The following is an 8130-nucleotide window of genomic DNA, read 5'->3' as shown; positions in this document are numbered from 1 at the left end:
TTAGTATTAGTTTATTGAATAAGTAGACTTTACAAGCAAAGTACAAACTGAAACGTCAGTACAAAGAAAGATCTCTAGCTATTTATATTTTAGATTTAAGTAGGAAGAGGTAAGGCAAGGGAAGAGAAGAAAGAGTTAAACAGAGAAAGGAGGAGAAGAGAAAGGGATTTCAGAGGGCATAGGGGGCGGGGGGAACTCGCATGCATGCATGTATAGTATGGAAGGATGTGTGAGATAAGGTTTTTTGTAAACCAAGTCCCTCTTCCTGGCTGTATGTAGCTGAAGAAAATAAACATTCATTCATTCATAAAATGTATTCTGACACTAAACACAAATATGCAGCTCATTACAAACAAGTAAAACGTTTGAAAGGAAATAAAAACAAGATTTATGGTATTCTTGACAAAAAGTTGCATCCAGATCAAATAGAAGCTTTAAATAGAAAATCAAATAATGGATTAAAGTGGAGCTTTTCTACTATAAAAGATGCTTTTGTTTTTAAAATGAAATGAGGAACACAAGGTTACACCGATTTTATTAAGCGTCTTCCTATTTATCTTAGCATTCGGACATTGCAAAGACAATTATTTTATTTAAAATTTAATAGCGGTATTCTACTAGAAGTGTTGCACATGATAAAGACTGAAGTATCTTGTATGACCACAGAAGAAAGAGAATGTGTAATGGTACTTGATGAAATATCAATAAAACCTAGCAAAGTGTTTGATCCATCAATACAAAGAATGATTGGATACTGCACTTTTTCTGCACACTTAGGAATTGCAACAAAAGTTTTAGTTATTTTATTGGTAGGAATTTCTCGTAGATGGAAGACTACTGTTGCTTATTATTTTACTGGTACTGCAGATTCCGAATGCAAAATACAAGATGTAAATGCTACAGGAAATGCATTAAAAACAATCATTCTCACTTTAATTGAAAAGGGAGAAAATATTGGTCTCCGTGGCAACTCAGTGATCAGCGATATGGGCAGTGACAACAAAGCCATGTGGAATGCATTTGGAGTTGGTTGTACCAAAGAATACATAAAAACAAGCATTATGCGCTCTGTTAGACCAGCAAATAGATTATATTTTATTCCTGATCCAGTACATTTGTTTAAGAATATTAAACATATGTCAGAAAATAATAAAATTATTCATTTTCCTGCAGATATTTGTGCCGCGAATAATTTATCTAATTCTTTAGTAGATATTCAACATATTGAAACATTACTGCATCATGAGAACAAGCATAAATTGAAAATAGCTTATTGTAAGCTGGCGGTTCTCGAGTTAAGCCTGCCGCAGACGATACGTTTTTTCTTACTGGATTTCTAACTGGATTTTCTTACTTGCTACCGTACGGGCAATGGTACTGGCAGTGCTACTGGCCGTGGCTTCACATGGTGCGAGTTTTCGTACGGGCTGAGCAACTGAAATTTGTTTCATAGAAGCGGCACGCTTAAATATGGATGAGATAGATGAGATGGATGAAATTATTGCAACAGTTGTACATTGTCGTAAAATTGCTATTGCATTATTTTTAATTATTGAAAAATTGCGACAACAAAATAAATATCGCCGAGGTTTATGGAGTCAACAGTCAATACATTCTTTAATGCCTCACTTTTACTGTGCTTATTATGGTAATTTGGTGTGTTTATCGCATATAAACATGGTTCCTATTAGTAGGCCTCTATTAAACATAAAATACTTTTTTTGGACTATTTTGAAGTCTTTTCATTTTTGCACGACGTCATGTTGCGAAGTGAATTCACGTTTGAACTTTGACAACACTTCGACAGTATAACCTGGTATAACGCAGTATAACCTATACAGACTGCGTCCTGATTGGCTTTCACAATAAACCAGTACAGAATCACGTAAGAAAAATAGGACATGATCTATTACGAAAATCCAGTACGCGAGCCAGTAGCGTAGCCCGTAAGCTACCTATTTCCAGTACGGGAGCACGTAAGACTGCCAGTATATGAGCACGTAAGCAATCCCGTAAGAAAAAACGTATCGTCTGCGGCAGGCTTTACACCTTCAACCGCGGTACTATTCTATTGAACTTGCAGGAGGAGTCTTCTCAAACGCATATTAAATTAAACTCCTGGAGAGAAGGGCAAAATGATAACGAGTCTTGTCGTATATAAAACTGAGGCTTTTTTTATTCTCACGTTAATCTAATGGCGGTCTTCTTGCACGTCGGTGTCTCAGAGCCAGAGACTACTACGCCGTTTTTTAGCGGGAAAAGATTGACGGACCAATCCGCGACCGGGAAAGCTCGGGAGCCAATCTCGCTAGGAAACCACGATGGCGCTTCGATAGGGCACTATCAAAGCGTCACTGCCAACTAAGGCACAAAATTCAAATTATTTATTCTTTTCTTACATTATAGACTCAAAGATACTAATTTACACTGCAAAAATCAATATAACAAGATGAGAGTGTCTACCGCTAGTTTAGTTATAAATAGAAGAACAGAAACAGCATTAAAAACTTATGCCAATTATACAAGTGATAATTCATTTGAAACTACAGCTTTTTTTATTAATTTTGTGGATCGTTGGTTTAACATCATGACAAATAGATCTCGTATCTTTGCTCTCAGTAAATCCAATATTAAGATGTATAATGATGTTATTGCTCATCTAAGGAAAACTCAGCAAATATTTCGTTCCATGTTAATAGGGAAAAAAGGACACTGGAAGCCAGTACAATCTGGAGTAATAATGGCAACAGAAAGCATTATCGAGTTGTAGCAATATTTTTTAAATGAAAAGGGGTATAAATTTTTTTTAACAGACCGTTTCACTCAAGATTGCCTGGAAAATCTATTTTTTCTCTTAAGATTTAGGCAACCTATTCCAAACCCTCTTTTTGTTAAGCAAAATTTAAAAGTTATTACAATCACTCAAGTTTGCTCATGCTCTAAAATTACAAGTTATAATGATGATGAGAAAAATGATAATGTTGAACAAATAAAGTTAGATTTCTTAAAAACATCACAGGAAATAGCAGCAGCTAGACAAAAAGCAGAAGTAGATGTTTTCATGGAAGGTATTGCCATTAATATTCCAGAATTACAAGATAGTCACATGAATTTAATTGATTCTTAGGAATGGCCCATTATATATAATATTGCTGGAGCAGTTGTACATTCCGTTAAAAATAGCATGAAAATATGTGATACATGTGATACATGTTACAAATCCGTTCTGTAGCAAGGCATAGATTCTCATCCATTTTTGATTGTTGTAGATTTTCGAAGTTATAGAGACACTAGCTTGTGCAAGGTATCAGATTCTTGTTTCAAAACTATCATGAAAGCTGAAATTACATTTCGAGAACTGAGACTCATTTGAAAAAATAGAAAAGATTAAAATTATTGACTATCTTGTTGAGAAGTTACTATATGTTTGGGAAGTCAATATTCCACAATGTCACAATATTATTGTAAAGATTTTGACTAAGTTTCTTTGTATGCGATTTAGAATGTTTAATCTCCAACGTAAAGAATACACAGAGAAGGAAAATAAAATTTGCACACACAGTAGCAAGACAATAGATATGCATATGATTGTTGAAAATCTTTAAAAATTTATTTCTTTCCTATTGTGTTTTGATTGAAAATATTAAGACACAAAGGGAAAGAAAATCCAAATAGATGTGTGTTATATCAAAAGTACAAATTAATTCTTACCTGTGATTCTACATATGTGATATTATAAGATTTAAGAATTAAACATTTTTTTGATATCTAATATTATATAAAGGTTGCTCACCTACCACGAAAGTCGATGCAGTCTTGTTGAGATAATAACACTCTAAAGGAAGCATAGCAGGATCAGTCTTTTTTTAAAAATTTCCGCAAATCGTTGATTAAGTTGGTCTATGTTTATTTTTTGTTGCGAAAATTATTTTTTTGTTGCGGAAATAATTTTTTAGTTTTTTTATTTTTTCTCCTTTTATCATTTTTTAAGTATTGCTTCTTATTTATTTTACGATACACCGACGCACCATCTTCACTAAATTTCACATAAAATCTCTCGAATTACGTACCTCTCTCGAAATCACGCGTACTACAAACAATACAAACTGCAATTCTTTCAGAGAAAAGGACACAACGAACATATAGCAGAGTGCGACAAAGATGCAATCATAACAATTGTAGTAACCTGATATTATCAAACATTTTATAATGTTGCCGATTTTCTTTCGCGCGGATTAGCTCGTCGGAGCGGTGCGATAGAAAGGGCTCGAACGGGAAGAGAGGAAAGAGTCGTGTGTGTGATATAATCTACGCGTGTTTATTAACAAGGCTCTTACGGAACCGAAAGAATACAGTAGTTCAGTGCGCGCGGACGGACAAGATACATGAATTTAGAACGGCGTGTGGACGGACGGATCTTTGAAAACGCGGCTATTTACATGTTTATATATACATACGGTTCGCGAGGTGTCGCCAAGTGACGGAACGCGAGTGACATTTAGATGCGGGCGCGGCTTTCCCGCGGTATAATGGTACGGGAGGGGGCAAAGCTCCGCGACGCGATGTGGCGATGTGCGAATCGGCAGGGCCGCGTGCGTGCCGATGACGATGGCGGCTGGGATGCCACGAAGCGCGCCGACCCAGTGAAAAATAGTATATCAAATCGACATCAATTTGATGTCGATTTGATATCGAAATGTGATATCGATCCTCACATCGATTTCAATATTCAGATGGTCACAGTTTCGATCATCGACATCGAATCGATGTCAATTCGACATCAATCATCGATATCGTTTTGACGTCGAATCGATGTCAATTCAACAAAATGTTCCATTGTACCCGCCAAATACCGATCATGTAACTTTTCCTAGGGCGGAAAGGTGAAATCTTTCGCCATTGAAGTTAATGGCAAAATTTTTCACTTTTTACCTTTCTGCTCTAAGGAAAGTTACATGATCACTATCCACAAAATAATAATGAAATTGACATTAATTCGACGCTGAAATCAAATATTTTAAGTAATAAACTGACGTTGTTTATCGTCGTTTTTGACGTCAAAATATTGACAAATAACGTTAACTAACTATCAGATATACTTTACCAATTACAGTTAGATTAAATTAGCAGGGTGTACGGTCAACGGAAGAAAGGTTGCAGCACACAATACATTTTTGTTGCAGTTTTATTAAATAACATAAATATTATATGTAATATATTAAACATAATAAAATGAAGATTGCACAAAAGATTAAAGAGATATTTAACAAAATGAACTATTTATTATAATAAAAACTAAACATTATTATCTAGATTAAACAAGAATAAATGCATACAGTAGATAATGAAAAATACATTTTTAAAAATGCAACAAAAAAACAAATTCTTTAAATGTATGAAAAATAATTATAGAACTGTATATTAGATATAGAAGAAAATGACAAAAAAAGACTATCAGACTATCGGATCCGTACTAGTATTCAGATCCAAAATAGAAAAAAATAGTTTGGGACGATTTGTTTAAATTGTACATGACTTATTTTTAACAGTTATCTTTAAAATTAAGGGGAAGAAAATAAGTTCTCAGGATTTGAAAGCTTTCGATAGCGTAACGTCAGATAAAACATGCTAAATAAAACGGACTCAGGAACGAAAGACGAAAAGAGGAGCAGACTGCGGCGCGGCGACGCACCGCGCCGCGTCGCTTTTCACTGCAACTCTCGCGAGTATCGAATTGATATCGAATCGACAACAAATGGATATTCAATAAAAACAAGGAAAAACATTGAAAATCTTGAAAGAAACATTATATTGTATTATGACTGCTACCAACAAATACGAATATTATGACATCGAAATAATCATAAAATATTTGAGATTTCAATGTTCAATAACCCGGAAAAATTACATCGATGAAATTTGATCAAATCGATATCGATTCGACATTGGTTCGATGTATCATTTCTCACTGAGGAGTACCTCGGCCGAAACCCCGTATCGGCGATTCCGTTTGCTTGCGTTTCGTGGAGGAGCGGAGGTAATCGCGGCTCGAGAGCCGGTCGGGAGTCCTTCTCTCGCCAAGGAGTTTGACGAGAGTTGGACGCTCGGGCTCGCGAGGATGCGGAGGATGAGGAGCGGTGAGGAAATTGCGGAGTACCTCCGCCGTGGCCAAGCAACCTTCGACCACTTTTATCTCTACGAGTGTCAGACGCAGCGGATCAACGGGTGATATTGGCTGACGGGAAACAGGTGCCTCTATCGGAGCACACGGCCTTATATATACCCGGCGACTCTGTTTGCCTCCATCATTTTCGGCGCTTGACGGCGGGGATGGCGGAGTGGGACGAACGCGCGCTCCTTCGTGTACGCATGCGCGCCGACTTGACGCGCGCGATGGCTCGACACGGTTTTACCGCGCGAAGTTCTTATCATCTTTATAATTGGGTGCCCGAGGCACGACCGGTTATAGCCCGGTGGTTCTTTCTCCGGCTGTCGGCGGCCGGGGACGATGCATAACATTTTTCGGGGGTGTGCATCGTTACAATTTAATTTTTTGAAGTTGGGGTCTGAGCGGTATATCGAAGCAAAAAAGGGGCGGATTTTGCACACACCATGTATACTTCCACCATGCTTTTCCTCCTCCTCTCTTTTTGCGCATGCGCCCAATGCTTCTTTCCTATTTACGTATGTACGCCATTTCTTGGCGCAAAATATAAAATTGCACATTATTGTTCAAAATGTAAACTATCTAAATTTTACTTATTATTTGCTTTATTGCCCTTTATGGCTAATAAAATAAAATTTTATGATAAAATAAAATAAAATTGGTTAAATATAAAGTTGAAATAAAGTACTAAAGTTAATCAAGTGATAAAATAAATGAGAATGTTCTGCCTTATGGCTATAATCATATAAACAATAATTGATTTATCTTAGTTTTAGTCGGTGTTGTCGTTCTGTGGTGATTTTGTTGGCTCCTCGCAACTGCTATTACCCTCCGGGATGTTTTCCATATGGATGTCCATCTCCGTTGTTTTTTCGCTTGATGTCTCATCTGGATTCTTCTGGTTGATCATGTCCAGTTTCTGTTGTTCACCCAAGGGCTGTTGTGATGTATGTACAGTCGTGAGCTAAAAGGTTGCAACACATTTTCTTCGATGGTTTTTGGAATGTAGACTAGTAGTATAGTAAGGCGGATTCTAACTCAGGGATCTGAGGGGGGTGCGGGGGAAATTTCACGACGCGTCTTTGCCGTACTGACCATGATGATGTCACGTGGGGGGAGCGGGAGGAACATTTCACGGCATGTATTTGTCGTGCTAACCACGCCTTGAAGGGAGGGGGTGATGCCACATGTCTACTCGCTCGCACGCCAATGTTCTTTTTGCCGTGCTAACTGCGTTTTGGAGGGGGAAGGCGATGTCACCTCGATTTGTGCGGGGGCAGGGGGAATTTCACGGCACGCGTCTTTGCCGTACTGATCGTGATGATGTCACGTGGGGGGAGCGGGAGGAACATTTCACGGCATGTATTTTGTCGTGCTAACCACGCCTTGAAGGGAGGGGGTGATACCACCTCGCGGCGTTACCATAGATGATATCACTTAAGCACTGCGCTCTCACTCTTTCCCTGTATGCCTTCTTGCTCTCACGCCAACGCTCTCAATCATCGTCTTGGAGGAGGGGTGATGTCACCTCGCGATGCTAATCATAGCATAGGTGATAGAAGCGCACATGCGTTTTCTTTCTCACTCCCTCCCCTATATTGCGCTCATCTTTGGTACAGCAGTGATGGAAGCGCACATGCGTTTTCTTTCTCACTCCCTCCCATATATTGCGCTCATCAGACGCTGCAATGCGGTGTGGCGATGCATCATCCTTCTTCCCCCCATACATACGTTTTATCCTCGCTAGCTTGCTCATGCTCTCCCACGGCTTATTTTATACTTCGCACGCCAATGTTCTCAATCGCACGCGTTCTTATTTCTAAAGTGTTCTCAGGAATGGAAGAGAATAGGGGGAAAATAATAATAATTTGTTTGAATGTAACATATTTATTTTTTATTTTATTTATTTTAAAAGGAATATATAAAAATATCTATTTTTAACATACACAAATAATTTTATTTGT

This window comes from Solenopsis invicta, chromosome 3 (assembly GCF_016802725.1).
Source record: "Solenopsis invicta isolate M01_SB chromosome 3, UNIL_Sinv_3.0, whole genome shotgun sequence".
In the NCBI taxonomy this organism is placed as follows: domain Eukaryota; kingdom Metazoa; phylum Arthropoda; class Insecta; order Hymenoptera; family Formicidae; genus Solenopsis; species Solenopsis invicta.
Note: the sequence above shows the minus strand (reverse complement) of the source record.